This window comes from Oratosquilla oratoria, chromosome 33 (genome assembly GCF_046742065.1).
Source record: "Oratosquilla oratoria isolate Oo_2021 chromosome 33, ASM4674206v1, whole genome shotgun sequence".
Classification (NCBI taxonomy): domain Eukaryota; kingdom Metazoa; phylum Arthropoda; class Malacostraca; order Stomatopoda; family Squillidae; genus Oratosquilla; species Oratosquilla oratoria.
This window is the reverse complement of record NC_134809.1, coordinates 5,991,420-6,019,040: the sequence shown is the minus strand read 5'-3', so window position 1 is coordinate 6,019,040 and position 27,621 is coordinate 5,991,420.

The window sequence follows — 27,621 nt, the reverse complement described above, 5'->3', positions numbered from 1 at the left end:
ACATGTATCAAATGCGAAGGAAAAGGCGCCATGATGGTGTGTGAATGGAGGTGGCGATTTGGTCTTTGTTGACTACTGCCTGACCGGAACCTCGTGATGTCTCGATGAATGTTTTCGAGGGTAGAATGGGGGGCGGGCCTCCTACTCAAGACAGATCTGCATTCCAGGATGTACCAATCCGATATACTGGTCCTCACTGACGAGAGAGAGAGAGAGAGAGAGAAAGAGAGAGATAGAGAGAGAGAGAGGGAGGGGATCGGGGTAGTCATGGGTGATTTCAACTCTCGGATGGCCAGTGGGGAATGAAGAAGGCGCGAAAAGGTGAAACAGAGGTTGATAATGACAATGTCAACTGTGACCACACATCACCTGTGAATATGTGTTGATCTGCATGATGGTGATGGGCGTATAGGAAATGATAGCGACGACCATCATCTCCTTACTGGTGGTAGACGGCTTCATGCGTGTGTTGTATGCGAGAGCCTGTGGGGAGGGTTTGGCTGTGTAAATACGAGACGCCGTGGAGTTGGAAAATGGAAGGTACAGTAACTGCCACCTCGAATCACCGGGTTCAGACTCCTGTTGAATTAGATTAAATTAAAGTGGATAATGGAATTTCAGTGCCAGCTATCATAGCCTACATGACACTAAGGGAAATAGGAGAGGACTTACGGGGGTGACAGAAAAAAAAATGCCATCAGTAAAGTGTCCTTACAACATGCAGTCGTTATAAACCAGCGATGCTATTAAATATACTTCATCTTCATATACTTCAACTTCGTCTATTTTCACTCTAACAAAAAAGTCCCATAATAATGAATCAAGGTGATCAGGTGTATATAAAAGAATTCTCCATCAAACTCGTCAGTGTGTAGTCTTCTGAAAAGCGTCGCACGTTGTAGGTTTTCTTCATCATTTCTTTGGGTTACTTAATGTCTATAACTTGGATATATTTGGACAGTGTACGACATTCAGTGGCACATTTCCTGCCTTGGTTGAAATGGAAACAACAAGACAAGAAAAACAGTTGAAGTTCCATTTATAGACACAAAGTCCACCAACCATAGGTAAGGATTCATATGCTTGTCCCATTCAGCAGCCAGGGTCACCATCACGTCATCAGGAAAGCATCCCACTGATTGGCCCACTGCGAACCAGTCAGAGTGCTCCAATTTACAATGACCCTTGCGATCATCCACAACAACAGGATATAAGCTGCGTAGACAAACGCGCTTATTAGCTATAGTCCCTTTTATACACGATTGTCCTTTTATTTTCCTACAGACTTTTCCTTCTCTCTAACAACAACTAATCTTACGAAAGTGGGTGGTCTGACACAAATATTCCTTATCTTTATCTATATTCTCTTTAAAGAAGCCACTCAGTCAAAACGTTCGAGAAATAAAGTGTTCCTGTACATCCTGGGTGGATGGGTGTGAGTGGGTGGGTAGCTGTGTGTGAGTGGGTGCCATATGAGTATTTTTTATTTCATTCAGTTGTTATTATGAAAAGTAAGTCATGTTGTAAGAAAATATTGTTTTTTCAACCACTCTAAATAATAATAACTGCAATATATAAAACTTGGCTATCTTATACATTAAAGAAACCCATGGTCTTGATGAATGCGAACCTTGCTCCTCAAGTATCCATCAGGGATGTTTATTCCATCATTAACCTCCCCATCTCCCCATATTTCAGAGTATGGCAATGAAATCGTGATGTTACTCTACTTCTTGACTGGGTGACCAACTTTGATACTCAAAATCATACCACACTTCATGTGGTCTGGCCGCAAGTTTTTCTCGTATTTTACTCAACAACATGAACGTTGCAGCATTTTGACCACAGACAGCAGCCCAGCAATACTAAGTGATTAGATAATTAGTTCTCAATTCTTTTTTTATTTTCTGCCACCTCATACAATCACATCCAAGTTTGTGACTCCATTAGCGTTATTTTGTTTTAAGCAGTTATTTGTTACTGCGCAGCGCTAAAATATATGTTACAAGACGAAAGTACAACGATCGCATTAACACTATTAACAATCTTTATTTCAATCCACAAGACTACGGTCATATCTTTTAAACGTAAAGAAGTCATTAGGTTAGCAGAGAAGCGTGTAACCAAAAATAGATCATTAAACTAAACATACAGAGTCAAATATCAATTTTTTTTAGATCTTTGGCCTTATGGGCTTGAAAAGGCATCGGGGAGAGTGTTAATTGAGAGGAATAGGAGAGGATCATATAGAAGGATATTGAGTTGGGGGTGAAGGTAAATTATAGAGTAAGTGAAGCAGGTAGATGTCGTAGGGGAATGAAGAGTACTATGAAAAATAGGTGTCAAGAGATTCTACGAAGTGAAGAGACATAGTATGGGAGGCAAAATGGAGGAGTAAAAATGTGTTTGAGATGAATTGGTTCAGAAGTATCGTAGAGGGTTACAAGGACAGATATAGTGAGAACTGAGGAAGTTAAGAGAAGAGAAATGATGGAAAGAGAATTTGCGGACAGGGTTGATGAAATAATCCTGGAGTGATTTAGATGTGCAAAAAGAATGAGTGAATGTCTGCCAAACAGGGAAAGGAAAATGGATGATATAGGTGTGAGAAGGCAGTGACTGTGAATGGATAAGAATTTGAAGCTGGCCGAAGAGATTTCTTCTTGTCTGTTCTGTGAATTCTTGAGTGCATGAGGGGTGGAGGAGAGTGTCATGTAACGAAGATGTGGGGGTTAACCAGCTGTCAAGATTTGCTGTGAGGGTGCTGTGTTTTACTACATTGCATCTGATCCCATCAGTGGTAGGGGAAAATGAATGACACTTCATCCACTAGAAGTTAAAATAAAAGTGACAAAACTGGTTGTTAAATGTGTGAAGGGTGGCTTTGTGCCTTGACTGTATTACACCCTTATAAAGGGGAAAGGCCACTTTGATACATGTATATTCTATTTTATTTCGTGTGATCTTTTACCTCTTTATAACCCAAAAGTTCTCTTGTTGGTATGTTTTACTACTGTAATCAACTGTAATCTATTGAAACTTGCTTTGGAATAAGTCTTTGCCTTTGCTTGTGTCCTAGAGAACGTGGACGAGTTCCAAGTGAAGGTCCTGGTGATGCAACTGGTTCAGGAACTCCTGAAGGACTCCCCAAGGCAAGACGGTGGGTGGTGCCATCGTTGGAGGAATAGAGGTTGGGCGTTGAGGAGAGAGGGTTGGTGACTAGTACATAAAGAGAGCAAACACAGCGTCGGACATCACACTCTACTGAGACCTCCAGAAGAGCCAACCACAACCATGAAGGCAGCTGTGAGTATTACAACAGTTGAAGACTTTAGTAAATCTTAAAGATGAGTTCAGCAGAAAAGTGCTGCTCATAGCTAACGAAAAACTGCTTAAAATATTTATTTCATTATACACATATATGCAAACCCACAGACGAGTAAAGAATCACGTAAGTGCACAAATACGTACATACACACACATACACATATTACACTGCTCGACTGTGCAGTGGTACAATTTTTGGCCGTTTATTCAGCGATCCGAGTTCATATCCCGTTCAGGGCTGAAAATTTGAGCATCACTCCACTGCGAGCCAACACTCTAACTCTTGAGTGTTTAAGGTCACAGTATTATTCATAGATCGGACCACATATGAGCTCTCAGCTCTCCTCCGGGAGGGTAGTAGCTGTAGGTCACGAGTCCAACACGTGATCCAAGACCGTGGTGAATCATGCACACGCGCGCGCACACACACACTTACACACACACTTACACACACATACACACACACATACACACACACACACACACACACACACACACACACACACACACACACACACACACACACACACACACACACACACACACACACACACACACACACACACACACACACACACACACACAAACACACACTACTGCATATATTTATCTTTATGCTATTAATTTGCATGTCGAAAGTGATATCAATGGTCATATAAGGATGCTCCTTCTACCAGATCCTCCTCGCCCTCGTCGCCTGTGCGGCTGCCATGCCCGCCCCAGAGGCTGAGGCCAACCCCCTCACCGTCCTCCACCCCTACGGCTCCTACCCCTTGATCCACTCGCCCCTCGTCAAACTCAAGACCGTCGAGACTAAGGACATCACTCCTCTCGTCTATAGCGGTGAGTCCCTCTTCTGTATGTCCGCACTCAAAGATGCAACACGAACTCGATGTCCAAGTTTGTCTTTGAGCGAACTTTTGATGCTGGTCTTTTGTTTTTGCAGGACTTCCCCTGACTTACCACGCCGGCCTTCCTTTGACCTACCCCTTGGCCTTCAACCCCTTCCTGCCTCTCGTGGCCAAGCCCGCTGAGGAAGCCGCCCCTGCAGTCGAGGAGGCCTAAGCTCCACTTCATTTATTCTTCCCTCAAATTTCAAGGACATTCGCCTCACTCTCTTTCCAGATACTCTCAATGCAATTCATTTCTGACCAAGTCTTCATTGACACACTGTGATCCAGCAAACAAGTATCTTTGATAGACAGGATGGAAGAATTCGGGTGTCTGTTGATGGTAGTGAGTCCCAGAGACTCTCTGTTAAGTTTGTCTTCGTGTGGTTCAAACTTCTGCTTACCCCGTAACTTCCTATCGGTTTTATTTCTTTTTCAATAAAAAATAAAATGAATCCCTGTTTTCTCTCGTATCCTTCTCACCCCTTTTAAAAGGAGGAATATAAGTACATACATACATATACCAAGGCTTTTTCCCCCTTAGAAGGGGAGTAGCCAAAAAGAAAAAGGCATAAAATCATTCCCACCCATTCCATCCCTGAATACACTCCACACCCCTCCACCCTCCCTCTTATCTTAGCACCTCCTGAATGACGGGTCATCCCTGCACCTTGTCCACTGCCCTGGGTCAGAAGCAGTGTCGCCTCGGAATATAAGTAAACAAAGAAAAGTGATACAAATATGAACGATACTTTTCTTTTTTCGTAGGACCAATCGCCTTCTTTCCAAGACAGTTTTGGTTGATTATAAGCAATAACACTTCACAGAACAAAGTAACATCAGTTTGGTATACTCTTCTTTTTCCCAACGAGTGATCCTTTCTCTCTCTTGGTGTAATCGTGGTTTAGAATATCTAGTTCTAGGATTATACAGGTCATTTAGTCCATTTCTGTCTTTCTGAACCTTACATTTGTTTAGAAGTGAAAGATTCAATAATTTTTGACGTCTCACTAATAGAATGAGCCTGCGACGATATGTAACTGTAATGATTGTGTAGAATTATTTTTCATAAAAGTTAAAGGGGCAAGACATGAATAAAAAATCACTGAAGATAGAGATAAGTTGGTCCTGAAGTTTTGCCATGGGGAATCTTAGGAGTGAGACGATAAACAAAATCTAGGGAGTTAAATTCGGGGTCCCGAAAGTGACGCCATGATAAAGTGATCACACGGCCAGAGGCTCGGCCTCCACATGTATCAAATGCGAAGGAACAGGCGCCATGATGGTGTGTGAATGGAGGTGGCGATTTGGTCTTTGTTGACTACTGCCTGACCGGAACCTCATGATGTCTCGATGGATGTTTTCGAGGGCAGAGTGGGGGTCGGGCCTCCTACTCAAGTCAGATCCGCATTCCACGATGTACTATTCCGATATACTGGTCCTCACTGACGAGAGAGAGAGAGAGAGAGAAAGAGAGAGATAGAGAAAGAGAGGGAGGGGATCGGGGGAGTCATGGGTGACTTCAACTCTCGGCTGTCCAGTGGGGAATGAAGAAGGCGCGGAATGGTGGAACAGAGGTTGATAATAACAATGTCAGCTGTGACCACACATCGCCTGTGAATATGTGTTGATCTGCATGGTGGTGACGGGCGCGTAGAGAATGATAGCGACGACCATCACCCCCTTACTGGTGGTAGACGGCTTCATGCGTGTGTTGTATGCGAGAGCCCGTGGCTGTGTAAATACGAGACGCCGTGGAGTTGGAAATGGTAGGTACAGTAACTGCCACCTCGAATCGCCGGCTTCAGACTTTTGTTGAATTAGATTAAATTAAAGTGCATAATGGAATGTCAGTGCCAGCTATCATAGCCTACATGGCACCAAGGGAAATAGGCGAGGACTTACGGGGGTGGCAGAAAAAAAATGCCATCAGTAAAGTGTCCTTACAACATGCGGTCGTTATAAACCAGCGATGCTATTAAAGATACTTCATCTTCATATACTTTAACTTCGTCTATTTTCACTCTAACAAAAAAGTCCGATAATAATTAATCTAGGTGATCAGTTGTATATAAAAGAAGCTTCCATCAAACTCGCTAGTGTGTAGTCTTCTGAAAAGCGTCGAACGTTGTAGGTCTTCTTCATCTTTGGGTTGCTTAATGTCTATAACTTGGATATATTTGGACAGTGTACGACATTCAGTGGCACATTGCCTGCCTTGATTAAAATGGAAACAAGAAGACAAGAAAAACCGTTGAAGTTCCATTTATAAACACAAAGTCCACCAACCATAGGTAAGGATTCATATGCATGTCACATTCAGCCAGGGTCATCATCACGTCATCAGGAAAGCATCCCACTGATTGGCCCACTGCGAACCAGTCAGAGTACTCCAATTTACAATGACCCTTTCGATCATCCACAACAACAGGATATAAGCTGCGTAGACAAACGCGCTTATTAGCTATAGTCCCTTTTATACACGACTATCCTTTTATTTTCCTACAGACTTTTCCTTCTCTCCAACAACAACCAATCTTACGAAAGTGGGTGGTCTGACACAAATGTTCCTTATCTTTATCTTTATTCTCTTTAAAGAAGCCACTCAGTCGAAACGTTCGAGAAATAAAATGTTCCTGTACATCCTGGGTGGATGGGTGTGAGTGGGTGGGTAGCTGTGTGTGAGTGTGTGCCATATGAGTATTTTTTATTTCATTTAGTTGTTATTATGAAAAATAAGTCATGTTGTAAGAAAATATTGTTTTGCACCACTCTAAATAATAATAATAATAACAATGATAAATAAAAGTTGGCTACTATATACTTTAAAGAAGTCTAATAGTCTTGATGAATGTAAGCATTGCTCTTCAGGTATCCATCAGGGGTGTTTATCCCATCATTAACCTCCCCATCTCCCAATATTTCAGAGTATGGACATGAAGTCATGATGTTACTCTACTTCTTGATTGGGTGACCAACTTTGATACTCAAAATCATACCACATTCCATGTGGTCTGGCCGCAAGTTTTACTTGTATTTTACTCAACAACATGAACGGCTGCAGCATTTTGACCACAGACAGCACAACAACAGGATATAAGCTGCGTAGACAAACGCGCTTATTAGCTCTAGTCCCTTTTATACACGACTGTCCTTTTATTTTCCTACAGACTTTTCCTTCTCTCCAACAACAACTAATCTTACGAAAGTGGGTGGTCTGACCCCAAAGGTTCCTTATCTTTATCTATATTCTCTTTAAAGAAGCCACTCAGTCGAAACGTTCGAGATATAAACTGTTCCTGTGTGTGAGTGAGTGGGTAGCTGTGTGTGAGTTTGTGCCATATGAGTATTTTTCGTTTCATTTAGTTATTATTATGAAAAGTAAGTCATGGTGTAAGAAAATATTGTTTTTTCAAACACTCTAAATAGTAATAACTGTAATATATAAAACTTGGCTACCTTATACATTAAAGAAACCCATGGTCTTGATGAATGCAAACCTTGCTCTTCAGGTGTCCATCAGGGATGTTTATCCCATCATTATCCTCCCCATCTCCCCATATTTCAGAATGTGGCCATAGAATCGTGATGTTACTCTACTTCTTGATTGGGTGACCAACTTTGATACTCAAAATCATACCACATTCCATGTGGTCTGGCCGCAAGTTTTTCTCGTATTTAACTCAACAACATGAACGCTTGCAGCATTTTGACCACAGACAGCAGCCCAGCAATACTAAGTGATTAGATAATTAGTTCTCAATTCTTTCTTTTTTCTTTTTTGCCACCTCATACAATCACATCCAAGTTTGTGACTGCATTAGCGTTATTTAGTCTTAAGCAGTTATTTGTTACTGCGCAGCGCTAAAATATATGTTACAAGACGAAAGTACAACGATCGCATTAACACTATTAACAATCTTTATTTCAATCCACAAGACTACTGTCATATATTTTAAACGTAAAGAAGTCATTAGGTTAGCAGAGAAGCGTGTAACCAAAAGTAGCTCATTGAACTAAACATACAGAGTCATATATAAAACAAAATTAAGATCTTCGGCCTTATGGGCTTGAAAAGACATCGGGGAGAGTGTTAATTGAGAGGAATAGGAGAGGACCATATAGAAGGATATTGAGTTGGGGGTGAAGGTAAATTATAGAGTAAGTGAAGCAGGTAGATGTCGTAGGGGAATGAATAGTACTATGAAAGATAGGTATCAAGAAATTATACGAAGTGAAGAGACATATTATGGGAGGCAAAAAGAAGGAGTAAAAATGTGTTTGAGATGAATTGGTTCAGAAGTATCGTAGGGGGTTACAAGCATTGATATCGTGAGAACTGAGGAAGTTAAGAAAAGAAAATATTGGAAAAAGAACTTGCGGACAGGGTTGATGAAATAATGCTGGGGTGATTTAGATATGTAGAAAGAATGAGTGAATGTCTGCTAAGCAGGGAAAGGAAAATGAATGATACAGGTGTGAGAAGGCAGTGACTGTGAATGGATAAGAATTTTAAGCTGGCCGAAAAGATTTCTTCTTGTCTGTTTTGTGAATTCTTGAGTGCATGAGGGGTGGGGGAGAATGTCATGCAACGAAAATGTGGGGATTAACCAGCTGTCAAGATTTGCTGTGAGGGTGCTGTGTTTTACTACATTGCATCTGATGCAATCAGTGGTAGGGGAAAATGAATGACACTTCATCCACTAGAAGTTAAAATATAAGTGATAAAACTGGTTGTTATATGTGTGAAGAGTGGTTGTGTGCCTTGACTGTATTACACCCTTATAAAGGGAAAAGGCCACTTTGATACATGTACATTTCATTTTATCTCGTGTAATCTTTTACCTCTTTATAACCCAAAAGTTCTCTTGTTGGTATGTTTTACTACTGTAATCAACTGTAATCTATTGACACTTGCTTTGGTATAAGTCTTTGCCTTTGCTTGTGTCCTAGAGAACGTGGACGAGTTCCAAGTAAAGGTCCTGGTGATGTAACTGCCCTAGGAAATCCTGAAGGACTCCCCAAGGCAAGACGGTGGGTGGTGCCATCACTGGAGAAGTAGAGGTTGGGCGTTGAGAAGAGAGGGTTGGTGACTGCTACATAAAGAGAGCAAACACAGCGTCGGACATCACAATCTACTGAGACCTCAAGAAAAGCCAACCACAACCATGAAGGCAGCTGTGAGTATTACAACAGCTGAAGACTTTCGTAAATCTTAAAGATGAGTTCAGCAGAAAAGTGCTGCTCGCAGTTAACGAAAAACTGATTAAAATATTTATTACATTATACACATATATGCACACCCACAGATGAGTAAAGAATCACGTGAGTGCACAAATACGTACACGCACACACACATACACATATTACACTGCTCGGCTGTGCAGTAGTACCATTTTCGGCCGTTTATTCAGCGATCCGAGTTCATATCCCGTTCAGGGCTAAAAATTTGAGCATCGCTCCACTGCGAGCCAACACTCTAACTCTTGAGTGTGTAAGGTCACAGTATTATTCATAGATCAGACCACATATGAGCTCTCAGCTCTCCTCCGGTAGGGTAGTAGCTGTAGGTCACGAGTCCAACACATGATCCAAGACCGTGGTGAATCATGCGCGCGCGCACACACACACACACACACACACACACACACACACACACACACACACACACACAAACACACACACACACACATACACACACACACACACACACAAACACAAACACACACTACTGCATATATTCATTTTTATGCTATTAATTTGCATATCGAAAGTGATATCAATGGTCATATAAGGCTGCTCCTTCAACCAGATCCTCCTCGCCCTCGTCGCCTGCGCGGCCGCCATGCCTGCCCCAGAGGCTGAGGCCGATCCTCTCACCGTCCTCCACCCCTACGGCTCCTATCCCTTGATCCAATCGCCCCTCGTCAAACTCAAGACCGTCGAGACTAAGGACATCACTCCTCTCGTCTATAGCGGTGAGCCCCTCTCCTGTATGTCCACAATCAAAGATGCAACACGAACTCGTAGATGTCCAAGTTTGTCTTTGAGCGAACGTTTAATGCTGGTCTTTTGTTTTTGCAGGTCTTCCCCTGACTTACCACGCCGGCCTTCCTTTGACCTACCCCTTGGCCTTCAACCCCTTCCTGCCCCTCGTGGCCAAGCCCGCTGAGGAAGCCGCCCCTGCAGTCGAAGAGGCCTAAGGTTCACTTCATTTTTTCTTCCCGCAAATTTAAAGGATATTCATCTCATTGCCTTTCCAAATACTATCAAACAAAATCATTTCTGATCAAGTCATCGTTGACACCCTGTGATCCAGCAAACAAGCATCTTTGATAGACAGGATGGAAGAACTCGGTTGTCGGCTGATGGTAGCGAGTCCCAGAGACTCTCTGTTGAGTTTGTCTTCATGTGGCTCGAACTTCTGCTTACCCCGTAACTTCCTCTTGGCTTTACTTCTTCTTTAATAAAAAATCAAATAAATCACAGGTTTCGTTCGTATCCTTTTCACCCCTTTTAAAGAAGGAATCGGCAGAACACAAGTAAACATAGTGAAGTAGAATGAAAATCGATGATACTTTTGTTTTTTCGTAAGATGTCTAAGGACCAATCGCCTTCTTTCTAAGACGGGTTTGATGGACTACAATTAATGACACCTCATACAACAAAGCTACATCACTTTGGCATATGCTTCTTCTTTCCAACGAGTGATTCTCTCTCTTGGTGTAATCGTGGTTCGGTTTAGACCTTAGAATATCTAATTCTAGGATTATGGAGAGCATTTAGTCCACTTCTGCCTTTCTGAACTTTATATTTGTTTAGACGTGAAAGATTTGATCCTTTTTGGCGTCTCATCAAGTGAATGTGCCTGCAACGAAATGTAGCTGTAATGATTATATAGATTTATTTTTTACAAAAGTTAAAAGGCCAAGACACGAATTAAAAATCACTGGAGACAGAGATAAGTTGGTGAAGTTCTGCCATGGGAGGTCTTAGGAAAACTTGGGTAAGACGATAAACAGGGACTTGGGGAGTTAAATTTGGAATCCCAAAATTGATGCCATGATAAAGTGATCACTAGGCCAGAGGCTCGGCCTGCACATGTATCAAATGCAAGGGAACAGGCTCCAGGATGGTGCGGGAATAGAGATGGCGATTTGTCTTTGTCGACCACCGCCTGACCGGAACCTCGTGATATCTTGATGAATGTTTTCGAGTGTAGAATGGGGGGTGGGCCTCCTACTCAAGTCAGATCCGCATTCCAGGATGTATTAAACCGATATATTGGTCCTCAGTGACGAGAGAGAGAGAGAGAGAGAGAGAGGGGGGGGGGGGAGGGGGGATCGGGAAAGTCAGGAGTGACTTCAACTCTCGGCTGGCCAGTGGGGAATGAAGAAGGCGCGAAATGGTGAAACAGAGGTTGATAATGACAATGACAGCTGTTACCACACATCACCTGTGAATATGTGTTGATCTGCATGGTGGTGACGGGTGCGTAGAGAATGATAGCGACGACCATCATCTCCTTACTGGTGGTAGACGGCTTCATGCGTGTGCTGAATGCGAGAGCCCGTGCAGTTGGCAAATGGAAGGTACAGTAACTGCCACCTCGAATCACCGGGTTCAGACTCTTGTTGAATTAGATTAAATTAAAGTGGATAATGGGATTTCAATGCCAGCTATCATAGCCTACATGACACCAAGGGAAATAGGAAAGGACTTACGGGGGCGACAGAAAAAAAATGCCATCAGTAAAGTGTCCTTACAACATGCGGTCGTTATAAACCAGCGATGCTATTAAAAATACTTCATCTTCATATACTTCAACTTCGTCTATTTTCACTCTAACAAAAAAGTCCCATAATAATGAATCAAGGTGATCAGGTGTATATAAAAGAATTCTCCATCAAACTCGTCAGTGTGTAGTCTTCTGAAAAGCGTCGCACGTTGTAGGTTTTCTTCATCTTTTCTTTGGGTTACTTAATGTCTATAACTTGGATATATTTGGACAGTGTACGGCATTCAGTGGCACATTTCCTGCCTTGGTTGAAATGGAAACAACAAGACAAGAAAAACAGTTGAAGTTCCATTTATAAACACAAAGTCCACCAACCATAGGTAAGGATTCATATGCTTGTCCCATTCAGCAGCCAGGGTCACCATCACGTCATCAGGAAAGCATCCCACTCATTGGCCCACTGCGAACCAGTCAGAGTGCTCTAATTTACAATGACCCTTGCGATCATCCACAACAACAGGATATAAGCTGCGTAGACAAACGCGCTTATTAGCTATAGTTCCTTTTATCCACGACTATCCTTTTATTTTCCTACAGACTTTTCCTTCTCTCCAACAACAACCAATCTTACGAAAGTGGGTGGTCTGACACAAATGTTCCTTATCTTTATCTTTATTCTCTTTAAAGAAGCCACTCAGTCGAAACGTTCGAGAAATAAACTGTTCGTGTACATCCTGGGTGGATGGGTGTGAGTGGAAGGGTAGCTGTGTGTGAGTGGGTGCCATATGAGTATTTTTTATTTCATTTAGTTGTTATTATGAAAAATAAGTCATGTTGTAAGAAAATATTGTTTTGCATCACTCTAAATAATAATAATAACAATGATAAATAAAAGTTGGCCACTATATACTTTAAAGAAGTCTAATAGTCTTGATGAATGTAAGCATTGCTCTTCAGGTATCCATCAGGGGTGTTTATCCCATCATTAACCTCCCCATCTTCCCATATTTCAGAGTATGGCCATGAAGTCATGATGTTACTCTACTTCTTGATTGGGTGACCAACTTTGATACTCAAAATCATACCACATTTCATGTGGTCTGACCGCAAATTTTACTCGTATTTTACTCAACAACATGAACGTTTTCAGTATTTTGACCACAGACAGCAGCCCAGCAATACTAAGTGATTAGATTATTAGTTCTCAATTCTTTTTTTTTTTTTGCTACCTCATACAATCATATCCAAGTTTGTGACTGCATTAGCGTTATTTTGTCTTAAGCAGTTATTTGTTACTGCGCAGCGCTAAAATATATGTTGCAAGACGAAAGTACAACGATCGCATGAACACTATTAACAATCTTTATTTCAATCCACAAGACTACTGTCATACCTTTTAAACGTAAAGAAGTCATTAGGTTAGCAGGGAAGTGTGTAACCAAAAGTAACTCATTGAACTAAACATACAGAGTCAAATGTCAATTTTTTAAGATCTTCGGCCTTATGGGCTTGAAAAGGCATCGGGGAGAATGTTAATTGAGAGGAATAAGAGAGGATCATATAGAAGGATATTGAGTTGGGGTGAAGGTAAATTATAGAGTAAGTGAAGCAGGTAGATGTCGTAGGGGAATGAATAGTACTATGAAAGATAGGTATCAAGAGATTATACGAAGTGAAGAGACATAGTTATATGTCAATTTATTATTATTTACTATGTACCTGTTTGTTTATTATCTAACTATACCTATGCATTTATTTATGTATTTTGTTTGTTATTTACATTATTATAGTTTTTATTTATTATTTTATTATTATGATTTTTTCGCATCCGACTTAGATATGGACCAAAAGGTCTCCTGTCGGCATGCTCCGCCTTTGTAATCCTTTGTATGGGAGGCAAAAAGAAGGAGTAAAAATGTGTTTTAGATGAATTGGTTCAGAAGTATCGTAGGGGGTTACAAGCATTGATATCGTGAGAACTGAGGAAGTTAGGAGAAGAGAAATGATGGTAAGAGAACTTGCGGACAGGGTTGATGAAATAATGCTGGGGTGATTTAGATATGTAGAAAGAATGAGTGAATGTCTGCCAAGCAGGGAAAGGAAAATGGAAGATATAGGTGTGAGAGGGAAGTGACTGTGAATGGATAAGAATTTGAAGCTGGCTGAAGAGATTTCATCTTGTCTGTTCTGTGAATTCTTGAGTGCATGAGGGGTGGGGGAGAGTCTCATGTAACGAAGATGTGGGGGTTAACCAGCTGTCAAGATTTGCTGTGAGGGTGCTGTGTCTTACCACATTGCGTCTGATCCAATCAGTGGTCGGGGAAAAAGAATGACAAAAGTGGCAAAACTGGTTGTTAAATGTGTGAAGGGTGGTTGTCTGCCTTGACTGTATTATACCCTTATAAAGGGGAAAAGACACTTTGATACATGTATATTCTATTTTATCTCGTGTGATCTTTTACCTCTTTATAACCCAAAAGTTCTCTTGCTGGTATGTTTCACTACTGTAATCAACTGTAATCTATTGAAACTTGCTTTGGGATAAGTCTTTGCCTTTGTTTGCGTCCTAGAGAACGTGGACGAGTCCCAAGTAAAGGTCCTGGTGATGTAACTGGTTCAGGAACTCCTGAAGGACTCCCCAAGGCAAGACGGTGGGTGGTGCCATCGCTGGAGGAGTAGAGGTTGGGCGTTGAGGAGAGAGGGTTGGTGACTGGTACTTAAAGAGAGCAAACACAGCGTCGGACATTACACTCTACTGAGACCTCCAGAAGAGCCAACCACAACCATGAAGGCAGCTGTGAGGATTACAACAGTTGAAGACTTTAGTAAATCTTAAAGATGAGTTCAGCAGAAAAGTTCTGCTCGCAGTTAGCGAAAACTGCTTAAAATATTTATTACATTATACACATATATGCACACCCACAGACGAGTAAAGAATCACGTAAGTGCACAAATACGTACACACACACACACACACACACACACACACACACACACACACACACACACACACACATACACATATTACACTGCTCGACTGTGCAGTGGTACCATTTTTGGCCATTTATTCAGCGATCCGAGTTCATGTCCCGTCCAGGGCTAAAAATTTGAGCATCGCTCCACTGCGAGCCAACACTCTAACTCTTGAGTGTGTAAGGTCTCAGTATTATCCATAGATCGGACCACATTATGAGCTCTCAGCTCTTCTCCGGGAGGGTAGTAGCTGTAGGTCACGAGTCCAACACGTGATCCAACACCGTGGTGAATCATGCACGCGCGCGCGAGCACACACACACACACACACACACACACACACACACACACACACACACACACACACACACACACACACACACACTTTCAACGAACGGACGGCTTGACGAACGCTCTGAAGAAAAGTGCAGATTGTGGATACCAACGCAAAGAGAAGTGCCTTTTTGTATTTGCAGGGGGGGGGAATTGCTCGTGAGGTAGTGGGAAAGTAAGGAAAGAGGAGAGGGGGAGGGATTACTGGGGAAATGGAAGGTAATGAGGATGTGGAGGACTTGGCCCAGGCAGACGGGCGGAAGGTCAACATGAAACGACCACCGGATGACGAAATGGCAAATAAAAATGTAAAGATTAGAAGTATAGAGAGGAGAAATACAGTAGAAAGTGACGAGAATATGTTCCAGGGATTTAAAGAGGGTGGGGGGGACACAACCCCCCCCAGACTGATAAGACTAGAGGAGAGAGTTGATAAGGTGATCGAGGACTTGGAACGTAAGTTAGGTAATGTAGGCTCCATTCTCCAAAGAATTGAAAGATTGGAACAACTAGAGAAGGCTAACAGAAACTTAACTGAAGAAGTAGAGGACCTAAAAAGACAGTTAGGAAATGTAAAGGAGGAGAATGAGAAATTGAAGAAGAATAGTAATGAAAACAGTGAGAAAATAGCTACAGAAGCTAAAAATTGGAGAATAACTCAAGAAGGGAATAAGGTTTCATTCACTGACATAGTCAAACAGCAATTGAAAGAACATAATGAAGACTCAGTTATTAAAGTGATGAGACAGAAGGAGAATATAGTAAGAGAATTAGCTGACAAAAAGAAATGTATAATTATATTAGGAATGGAAGAGAAACATAACCCAGATAGAACCGCAAGAATCAAGGAGGAAAATGAAAGGGTAAGCAGTTTATTAAAATTAGTCCAGGAAGATGAACCAGAAATTATAAAGGAAATTGAGGAAAAATTCAGACTCGGAAAATATAGTACAGATAAGACCAGACCAATTAAGATTAAATTCAGGTCACAAACAACGGCAGAGAAAATTCTATCCAAGACAGGGAAACTAGCAACAAATGATCAATATAAAAAGGTATGGATAAAAAGAGAAATGAATAAGGAGGAAAGAGAGGCAGAAAAGCAGAAAAGAATTGAAGCTAAGGCAAAAAACGAGGAAAGAACGGAGACAGAGAAAGAGAGATTCTATTGGAGAGTAGTGAACATGAAAATAAAGCAGTTCGACATACTAAAGAAAAACATAAGGGAAACAGAGAACACAATGGAAGTGGCAGAAAACTAAGAGTGTCTTACACAAATATAGATGGATTGATAACAGGATTGAATGAACTGAATGATTATTTGAAAGAAAAAGAACCGGACATAATGGGAATTGTAGAAACAAAATTAAAAGGCCCACTACCACCCAACAGTGTAGGACATGATACATACAATTATTGGATTAGAAACAGAGAGAAAAAACAAGGGGGTGGAGTTATGTTCCTGACAAAGAAGGATATAAACGTGAAAGGTGTCATATATGGAAAGAATACAGTAGAGATGATTATGATAGAAGTGGAAGACCGAGATAAGAAGAGCAGAAAATTTGTGATCAACTATGTGCCTCCGAAAACAGCCTCATGGGAGGAGAATGAACATAAAAGTATGTTAGAGGACACAAAGATAGCATTAACTAAAATAATGGAAGACGGAGGAAGAATAGTTATGATGGGCGACTTTAATTGCAAAGAAATCTGCTGGGAAGAAATGACAGTAAAGAGTGGTGATGACTCATGGGGAAATGCTCTACTTGAGATGATTACTGACCATTCAATGACACAATGGATACAAGAGAACACTAGGTATAGAAATGAAGAAGAACCATCGAGGCTAGACTTAATAATTACATCTGAACCTAGAATAGTGGACAAGATTGAATATAAAACACCAATAGGTAAAAGTGACCACATATTGATTGAACTGGAACTTAATGAAGAAAAATATATGAAAAGAAATGAACAATATAGAAAAGGAAGAATGATGTATGAAAAAACAAACTTTGATAAAATAAGAGAATTCTTCCAACAAGAAAACTGGGAAGAAATATACAAAGAAGAAACATCAGTGGAAGAGAAATGGAATATTTTGACAAAAATTTACAAAGAAGGAGTGGAAAAGTATGTCCCAAGACAAAAACAAGAAAAAGAATATGTAAAATGCTGGTACAACAAAAGTTGTAGGGAGTTAAAAGACAAAAGAGACAAAGCCTGGACCGGATGGAAAAAAGACAGAAGACCTGAAAAATGGAAAATATATACTGGTTATAGAAATGAATATGTACAAAAGTGCAGAGAGGAAAAAAGAAAATATGAAAAAGATGTTATAGAAAAGTGTAAAGATCAACCAAAACTATTCTACAGATTTGTAAACAATAAACTGAAAAACAAACAAGACTTGGAGAAATTAAGACAAGGGGGAGTTGAATACACTGAGGAAATGGAAATGGCAGAAATTATGAACAAACATTTTAAATCAGTGTTTACAAGGGAAAATATACAACCTGAAGAGATTGAGTGGAAGGAAAAAGTCCCCCCTATGGAAGAAATAGAAGTAACAAAGAATGAAATATTGACACACTTGGGTAATTTTGATGTCAGAAAATCGCATGGGCCAGATGAAATAGCAAACTGGATTCTGAAAGAATGTAGGAATGAACTGGCAGACAAAATACATAGCATAATAAGCAGTTCCTTAAAAGAAGGAAAAGTTCCAGAAGATTGGAAAAAAGCAAATATAGTACCTATATATAAAGGAGGAAATAAAGAAGAACCTACCAACTATAGACCAGTCTCTCTAACAAGTACAATAGCAAAAATATGTGAAAGAATTATCAAAAGTAGATGGGTAAAATACTTGGAAAAAAACAACGTACTAAATCCAAGGCAATTTGGATTCAGACAAGGACGATCATGCGTCACCAATTTAATATGTTTCTATTCAAGGCTAATAGATATAATACAAGAAAGAGATGGATGGGCTGATTGTGCATTTCTAGACCTAAAAAAAGCTTTTGACAAAGTACCACATAAGAAGTTGCTTAAGAAATTAGAATATGAAGGAGGAATACAAGGTAAATTGCTAAATTGGATGGAAGACTTTTTGCAAGAAAGAAAAATGCGAGTAGTGATAAGAGATCAGCACTCAAAATGGAATGAAGTAATAAGCGGTGTCCCGCAGGGAACAGTTCTGGCCCCAATAATGTTTGCTATATATATTAATGATATGGATGAAGGAATTGAAAGCTATATGAGCTTCTTTGCAGATGATGCAAAATTACTGAAAAGAGTGAAAACTGAAGAAGATTGTGAATCACTACAGAGAGATCTAAATAAAGTACAAGAATGGAGTAGGAAGTGGGAGATGGAGTTCAATACAAAAAAGTGTAGTATAATGGAATTTGGAAAAAGCAAAAACAGAATAACAGGATCATATAATTTGGGAGAAGAAGGAATAAAAAGAGTAGAAAATGAGAGGGACCTGGGAGTCATTGTTATGAATAATATGTCACCTGAGAAACATATAAATAAGATTTTTGGAGAAACTTATAATTTAATAAGAACAATCAAAGTGGCATTTACATACCTGGATGAAGAAATGGTGAGGAAAATCCTAGTCACCCTGATAAGACCAAGATTGGAATATGCAGCAACGATATGGTCACCAAGTACAAAAAAATGTATAAAAAAACTTGAAAGAATACAAAGAGCAATTACTAAACTGGCACCAACACTCTCAAAACTATCATATGAAGAGAGACTACAAAAACTTAAACTACAGACACTAGAGCAAAGAAGAGAGAGAGGAGATTTGATAGCTATTTACAGAATCATGAAAGGCATAGAAATTACTGATAGAGAGAATCTGATAAAATGGGATGACAGAAATACAAGAGGACACGGAAAGAAAATAAAAAAAGACAACTATAGAAGAGATTTGAAAAAGAACAGCTTTCCTCACAGAGCAATAGACAGTTGGAACAAGTTAGATGAGAAAGTGGTGTGTGCAAAAACAATACATGAATTTAAAAATAGTTTAGATAAAATGAGATATGAAGACGGGACCTCACGAGCATAGCTCCCCTTCCCGTAAAATACAACTAGGTAAATACAACTAGGTAAATACACACACACACACACACACACACACACACACACACACACACACACACACACACACACACACACGCACACACACACACACACACACACACACACACACACACACACACACACACGCACACACACACACACACACACACTACTGCATATATTTATCTTTATGCTATTAATTTGCATGTCGAAAGTGATATCAAGGGTCATATAAGGATGCTCCTTCAACCAGATCCTCCTCGCCCTCGTCGCCTGTGCGGCTGCCATGCCCGCCCCAGAGGCTGAGGCCGACCCCCTCACCATCCTTCACCCCTATGGCTCCTACCCCTTGATCCACTCGCCCCTCGTCAAGCTCAAGACCGTCGAGACTAAGGACATCACTCCTCTCGTCTATAGCGGTGAGTCCCTCTTCTGGATGTCCGCACTCAATGATGCAAAACGAACTCGATGTCCAAGTTTGTCTTTGAGCGAACTTTTAATGTTGGTCTTTTGTTTTTGCAGGACTTCCCCTGACTTACCACGCCGGCCTTCCTTTGACCTACCCCTTGGCCTTCAACCCCTTCCTGCCTCTCGTGGCAAAGCCCGCTGAGGAAGCCGCCCCTGCAGTCGAAGAGGCCTAAGCTCCACTTCATTTTTTTCTTCCCTCAAATTTAAAGGATATTCATCTCATTGCCTTTCCAAATACTATCAAACAAAATCATTTCTGATCAAGACATCGTTGACACCCTGTCATCCAGCAAACAAGTATCTTTGATAGACAGGATGGAAGAACTCGGATGTCGGCTGATGGTAGCGAGTCCCAGAGACTCTCTGTTGATTTTGTCTTCATGTGGCTCGAACTTCTGCTTACCCCGTAACTTCCTCTTGGTTTTACTTCTTCTTTAATAAAAAATAAAATAAATCACAGGTTTCGTTCGTATCCTTTTCACCCCTTTTAAAGAAGGAATCGGCAGAACACAAGTAAACATAGTGAAGTAGAATGAAAACCGATGATACTTTTGTTTTTTCGTAAGATGTCTAAGGACCAATCGCCTTCTTTCCAAAACGGGTTTGATGGACTACAATTAATGACACCTCATACAACAAAGCTACATCAGTTTGGCATATGCTTCTTCTTTCCAACGAGTGATTCTCTCTCTTGGTGTAATTGTGGTTCGGTTTAGACCTTAGAATATCTAATTCTAGGATTATGGAGTGCATTTAGTCCACTTCTGTCTTTCTGAACCTTATATTTGTTTAGACGTGAAAGATTTGATCCTTTTTGGCGTCTCATCAATTGAATGTGCCTGCGACGAAATGTAGCTATAATGATTATATAGGCTAGATAGAGTGAGAAATGAGGAGGTGAGGAGGAGAATAGGGGTGGAAAAGGAGCTGGGAGATATGGTTGATGAAAGAGTATTAGGATGGTTTGGACACATGGAAAGAATGAGTGAAGAAAGACTAGTAAAAGAGGTATGGAAGGCAGATGTGGAGGGAGTGAACATGAGGGGACGTCCTAGGATGAGGTGGATGGAAGGGGTGAAGGGGGCTTTGGGGAAGAGGGGAATATCTGTTAAGGAAGGACGGGAGAGGACAGAAGACAGGGGTGAATGGAGAATGGTTGTATATGGATGATGTTGTGATTGCATGAGGTGGAATGGGCGGGGGGATGGGGGGTGAGGTAGTATCTGTGAGCAAAATTTGACGCAGCCCGAAAGGATTTCTCCCTCTCCTCGCCTTTTATGCAATGAGGGGACGGAGAGGGGGAGGGGGTCGCCGATTTAATGAAGCAGCCTTGCTGTGCATGTGCTGTGTCTTGCGACACTGCTTCTGACCCAGGGCAGTGGACAAGGTGCAGGGATGACCCGTCATCCAGGAGGTGCTCAGATAAGAGGGAGGGTGGAGGGGTGTGGAGTGTATTCAGGGATGGAATGGGTGGAAATGATTTTATGCCTTTCCCTTTTTGGCTACCTCCCTTGTAAGGAGGAAAGAGCCTTGGTATATGTATGTATGTATTTTTTACAAAAGTTAAAAGGCCAATATACGAATTAAAAATCACTGGAGAAAGAGATAATTTGGTGAAGTTCTGCCATGGGAGGTCTTAGGAAAACTTGGGTAAGACGATAAACAGGGACTTGGGGAGTTAAATTTGGAATGCCAAAATTGATGCCATGATAAAGTGATCACTCGGCCAGAGGCTCGGCCTGCACATGTATCAAATGCAAGGGAACAGGCTCCAGGATGGTGCGGGAATAGAGATGGCGATTTGTCTTTGTCGACCACCGCCTGACCGGAACCTCGTGATAGCTTGATGAATGTTTTCGAGTGTAGAATGGGGGGTGGGCCTCCTACTCAAGTCAGATCCGCATTCCAGGATGTATTAAACCGATATATTGGTCCTCAGTGACGAGAGAGAGAGAGAGAGAGAGGGGGGGGATCGGGAAAGTCAGGAGTGACTTCAACTCTCGGCTGGCCAGTGGGGAATGAAGAAGGCGCGAAATGGTGAAACAGAGGTTGATAATGACAATGACAGCTGTTACCACACATCACCTGTGAATATGTGTTGATCTGCATGGTGGTAACGGGTGCGTAGAGAATGATAGCGACGACCATCACCTCCTTACTGGTGGTAGACAGCTTCATGCGTGTGTTGTATGCGAGAGCCCGTGGGGAGGGTTTGGCTGTGTAAATACGAGGCGCCGTGGAGTTGGAAAATGGAAGGTACAGTAACTGCCACCTCGAATCACCGGGTTCAGACTTTTGTTGAATTAGATTGAATTAAAGTGGATAATGGAATTTCAGTGCCAGCTATCATAGCCTACATGACACCAAGGGAAATAGGAGAGAACTTACGGAGATGGCAGAAAAAAAAATGCCATCAGTAAAGTGTCCTTACAACATGCGGTCGTTATAAACCAGCGATGCTATTAAATGTACTTCATCTTCATATACTTTAACTTCGTCTATTTTCACTCTAACAAAAAAGTCCCATAATAATGAATCAAGGTGATCAGGTGTATATAAAAGAAGCCTCCATCAAACTCGTCAGTGTGTAGTCTTCTGAAAAGCGTCGCACATTGTAGGTCTTCTTAATTTTTGCTTAATGTCTATAATTTGGATACATTTGGACAGTGTACGACATTCAGTGGCACATTTCCTGCCTTGGTTGAAATGGTAACAACAAGACAAGAAAAAAAGTCGAAGTTCCATCTATAAACACAAAGTCCACCAACCACAGGTAAGGATTCATATGCTTGTCCCATTCAGCAGCCAGGGTCATCATCACATCACCAGGAAAGCATCCCACTGATTGGCCCACTGCGAACCAGTCAGAGTGCTCCAATTTACAATGACCCTTGCGATCATCCACAACAACAGGATATAAGCTGCGTAGACAAACGCGCTTATTAGCTATAGTCCCTTTTATACACGACTATCCTTTTATTTTCCTACAGACTTTTCCTTCTCTCCAACAACAACTAATCTTACGAAAGTGGGTGGTCTGACACAAATGTTCCTTATCTTTATCTTTATTCTCTTTAAGGAAGCCACTCAGTCGAAACGTTCGAGAAATAAAGTGTTCCTGTGCATCCTGGGTGGATGGGTGTGAGTGGGTGGGTAGCTGTGTGTGAGTGTGTGCCATATGAGTATCTTTTATTTCATTTAGTTGTTATTATGAAAAATAAGTCATGGTGTAAGAAAATATTGTTTTGCACCACTCTAAATAATAATGATAATAACAATGATAAATAAAAGTTGGCTACTATATACTTTAAAGAAGAAGTCTAATAGTTTTGATGAATGTGTTTATCCCATCATTAACCTCCTCATCTCCCCATATTTCAGAGTGTGGCCATGAAGTCATGATGTTACTCTACTTCTTGACTGGGTGACCAACTTTGATACTCAAAATCATACCACATTTTATGTGGTCTGGCCGCAATTTTTTCTCGTATTTTACTCAACAACATGAACGCTTCCAGCATTTTGACCACAGACAGCAGCCCAGCAATACTAAGTGATTAGATTATTAGTTCTCAATTCTTTCTTTCTCTTTTGCCACCTCATACGATCACATCTAAGTTTGTGACTGCATTAGCGTTATTTTGTTTTAAGCAGTTATTTGTTACTGCCCAGCGCTAAAATATATGTTACAAGACGAAAGTACAACGATCGCATTAACACTATTAACAATCTTTATTTCAATCCACAAGACAACTGTCATATCTTTTAAACATAAAGAAGTCATTAGGTTTGCAGAGAAGCGTGTAACCAAAAGTAGCTCATTGACCTAAACATACAGAGTCAAATATCATTTTTTTTTAAGATCTTCGGCCTTATGGGCTTGAAAAGGCATCGGGGAGAGTGTTAATTGAGAGGAATAGGAGAGGACCATATAGAAGAATATTGAATTGGGGGTGAAGGTAAATTATAGAGTAAGTGAAGCAGGTAGAAGTCGTAGGGGAATGAATAGTACTATGAAAAATAGGTGTCAAGAGATTATACGAAATGAAGAGACATATTATGGGAGGCAAAAAGGAGGAGTAAAAATGTGATTTAGATGAATTGTTTCAGAAGTATCGTAGGGGGTTACAAGCATTGATATCGTGAGAACTGAGGAAGATAAGAGAAGAGAAATGATGGAAAGAGAACTTGCGGACAGGGTTGGTCAAAGAATGCTGGGGTGATTTAGATGTGTAGAAAGAATGAGTGAATGTCTGCCAAGCAGGGAAAGGAAAATGGAAGATATAGGTGTGAGAGGGAAGTGACTGTGAATGGATAAGAATTTGAAACTGGCCGAAGAGATTTCATCTTGTCTGTTCTGTGAATTCTTGAGTGCATGAGGGGTGGGGGAGAGTGTCATGTAACGAAGATGTGGGGGTTAACCAGCTGTCAACATTTGCTGTGAGGGTGCTGTGTCTTACTACATTGCATCTGATGCAATCAGTGGTAGGGGAAAATGAATGACACTTCATCCACTAGAAGTTAAAATATAAGTGATAAAACTGGTTGTTATATGTGTGAAGAGTGGTTGTGTGCCTTGACTATATTACACCCTTATAAAGGGGAAAAGACACTTTGATACATGTATATTCTATTTTATCTCGTGTGATCTTTTACCTCTTTATAACCCAAAAGTTCTTTTGTTGGTATATTTTACTACTGTAACCAACTTTAATCTATTAAAACTTGCTTTGGAATAAGTCTTTGCCTTTATTGTATCCTAGAGAACGTGGACGAGTCCCAAGTAAAGGTCCTGGTGATGTAACTGCTTCAGGAACTCCTGAAGGACTCCCCAAGGCAAGACGGTGGGTGGTGCCATCACTGGAGAAGTAGAGGTTGGGCGTTGAGGAGAGAGGGTTGGTGACTGCTACATAAAGAGAGCAAACACAGCGTCGGACATCACACTCTACTGAGACCTCCAGAAGAGCCAACCACAACCATGAAGGCAGCTGTGAGTATTACAACAGTTGAAGACTTTAGTCAATCTTAAAGATGAGTTCAGCAGAAAAGTGCTGTTCGCAGTTAGCGAAAAACAGATTAAAATATTTATTTCATTATACACATATATGCACATCCACAGACGAGTAAAGAATCACGTAAGTGCACAAATACGTACACACACACACACACATACAAATATTACACTGCTCGGCTGTGCAGTGGTACCATTTTCGGCCGTTTATTCAGCGATTCGAGTTCATATCCCGTTCATGGCTAAAAATTTGAGCATCCCTCCACTGCGAGCCAACACTCTAACTCTTGAGTGTGTAAGGTCTCAGTATTATTCATAGATCGGACCACATATGAGCTCTCAGTTCTTCTCCGGGAGGGTAGTAGCTGTAGGTCACGAGTCCAACAAGTGATCCAAGACCGTGGTAATCATGCACGCGCACACAGACACACACACACACACACACACACACACACACACACACACACACACACACACACACACACACACACACACACACACACACACACACACACACACACACACACACACACACACAAACACACACTACTGCATATATTTATCTTTATGCTATTAATTTGCATGTCGAAAGTGATATTAAGGGTCATATAAGGCTGCTCCTTCAACCAGATCCTCCTCGCCCTCGTCGCCTGTGCGGCTGCCATGCCCGCCCCAGAGGCTGAGGCCGACCCCCTCACCATCCTTCACCCCTACGGCTCCTACCCCTTGGTCCACTCGCCTCTCGTCAAACTCAAGACCGTCGAGACTAAGGACATCACTCCTCTCGTCTATAGCGGTGAGTCCCTCTTCTGTATGTCCGCAATCAAAGATGCAACACGAGCTCGATGTCCAAGTTTGTCTTTGAGCGAACTTTCAATGGTGGTCTTTTGTTTTTGCAGGTCTTCCCCTGACTTACCACGCCGGCCTTCCTTTGACCTACCCCTTGGCCTTCAACCCCTTCCTGCCCCTCGTGACCAAGCCCGCTGAGGAAGCCGCCCCTGCAGTCGAAGAGGCCTAAGCTCCACTTCATTTCTCTTCCCTCAAATTCCAAGAACATCCATATCACTGCCTTTCCAGATACTCTCAATGCAATTCATTTCTGACCAAGTCTTCGTTGACACACTGTGATCCAGCAAACAAGTATCTTTGATAGACAGGATGGAAGAACTCGGGTGTCTGTTGATGGTAGGGAGTCCCAGAGACTCTCTGTTGAGTTTGTCTTCATGTGGCTCAAACTTCTGCTTACCCCGTAACTTCCTCTCGGTTTTATTTCTTCTTCGATAAAAAATAAAATAAATCACTTATTTCGTTCGTATCCTTCTCACCTCTTTGAACAAAGGAATAGGCAGAACACAAGTAAACATAGTGAAGTAGAATCAAAATCAACGATACTTTTATTTTTTCGTAAGATGTCTAAGGACCAATCGCATTCTTTGCAAGACAGGTTTGATTAATTACAAGCAAAATTACCTCATAGAACAAAATTACGTCATTTTGGTATATGCTTCTACTTCCCAACGAGTGATTCTTTGTCTTTCATGGTACAATCGTTGTTTGGTTTAGACTTTAAGATATCTAGTCCTAGGATTATGGACAACATTTACTCCACTTCTGTCTTTCTGGACCTTATATTTGTTTAGAAGTAAAAAATTCGACATTTTTTGTCGTCTCATCAATTGAGTGGGCTTGCAACGACATGTAGTTATAATGATTATGTACATTTTTTTATATAAAAATTGTATGGCTAAGACACAAATTAAAACTCGCTGGAACAATACTTCGAAAAAAAAAAACATAACAAAATACCGTGGCGGAATGATTATTTGTGCACTGGTAGGAAGAGTGTTGCTGTTGTGACTACTAAAACACATCTGAACGTTCAATTTGCTGTTCTCGAAATGACTGCAATTCCTTGGTGACTTCTGGGAGATGCCTGTAGATTTTGGAAGGTTTTTAATACTGGTGTCTGAGGATCTGGTCTAGCTTCTGTTGCTGGTCTTGATTTGCACTTATTTAACAAAACATGGGTTGTGTCTACTGATGGCATCGGATATGGTTACATATGAACTGGCTAGAGTGCCGACTGCTGATGCCGAATAATGTGCTAGAAATATTCCTCTTTATGCATCTTCTTACGCTGATTCACTCAACAGATTCGGTTTGTTATTTCCTATTTTCTCACTGAAAACATGTTTATTTCTCCAAGCTCAAGAATTCGTCATTTTTTATATTCGTTTTACTGATAGTGATAAGATTAAGCTATTGCCCTCATCTGGTAATATAATTTTTTTTTTTTTTTTTTTTTTTTTTTTTTTTTTTTTTTTTTTTCCAATGGGACTTATCCTGGTTTATTTACAACCTCACCATTTTGGAAGATTGCGTTCATTATTTTCATTAATTTCTTTTTCTGCAAAATTAACTTGAACTCACCTATGCCATTTTTCTCGCCTCTTCCAATTTCCCGACACAAGATCCATCTACCATATTCTTCCATACTATGGCATTAAAGTTTCGGACTACCTTCATACACTGTCTTTTTTCTGGATCCATTCTTTTTTTTATATCATCATAGGTCTCAATTTCGTCACTTGGCTTCTGTAAAGTTGAAACATAAACGTGAATAATCCTAGTGCTATGTTCTATATAACTAACCACGATCCAAAATACCTTACCTAATACATTACTAAATTTCACTTTCATGCAGCAATCTTTATATTAATCAAAAATCCTACTCCATTTGATTTTCCTCTCCATAGGAGAACAAGCGACTGGTC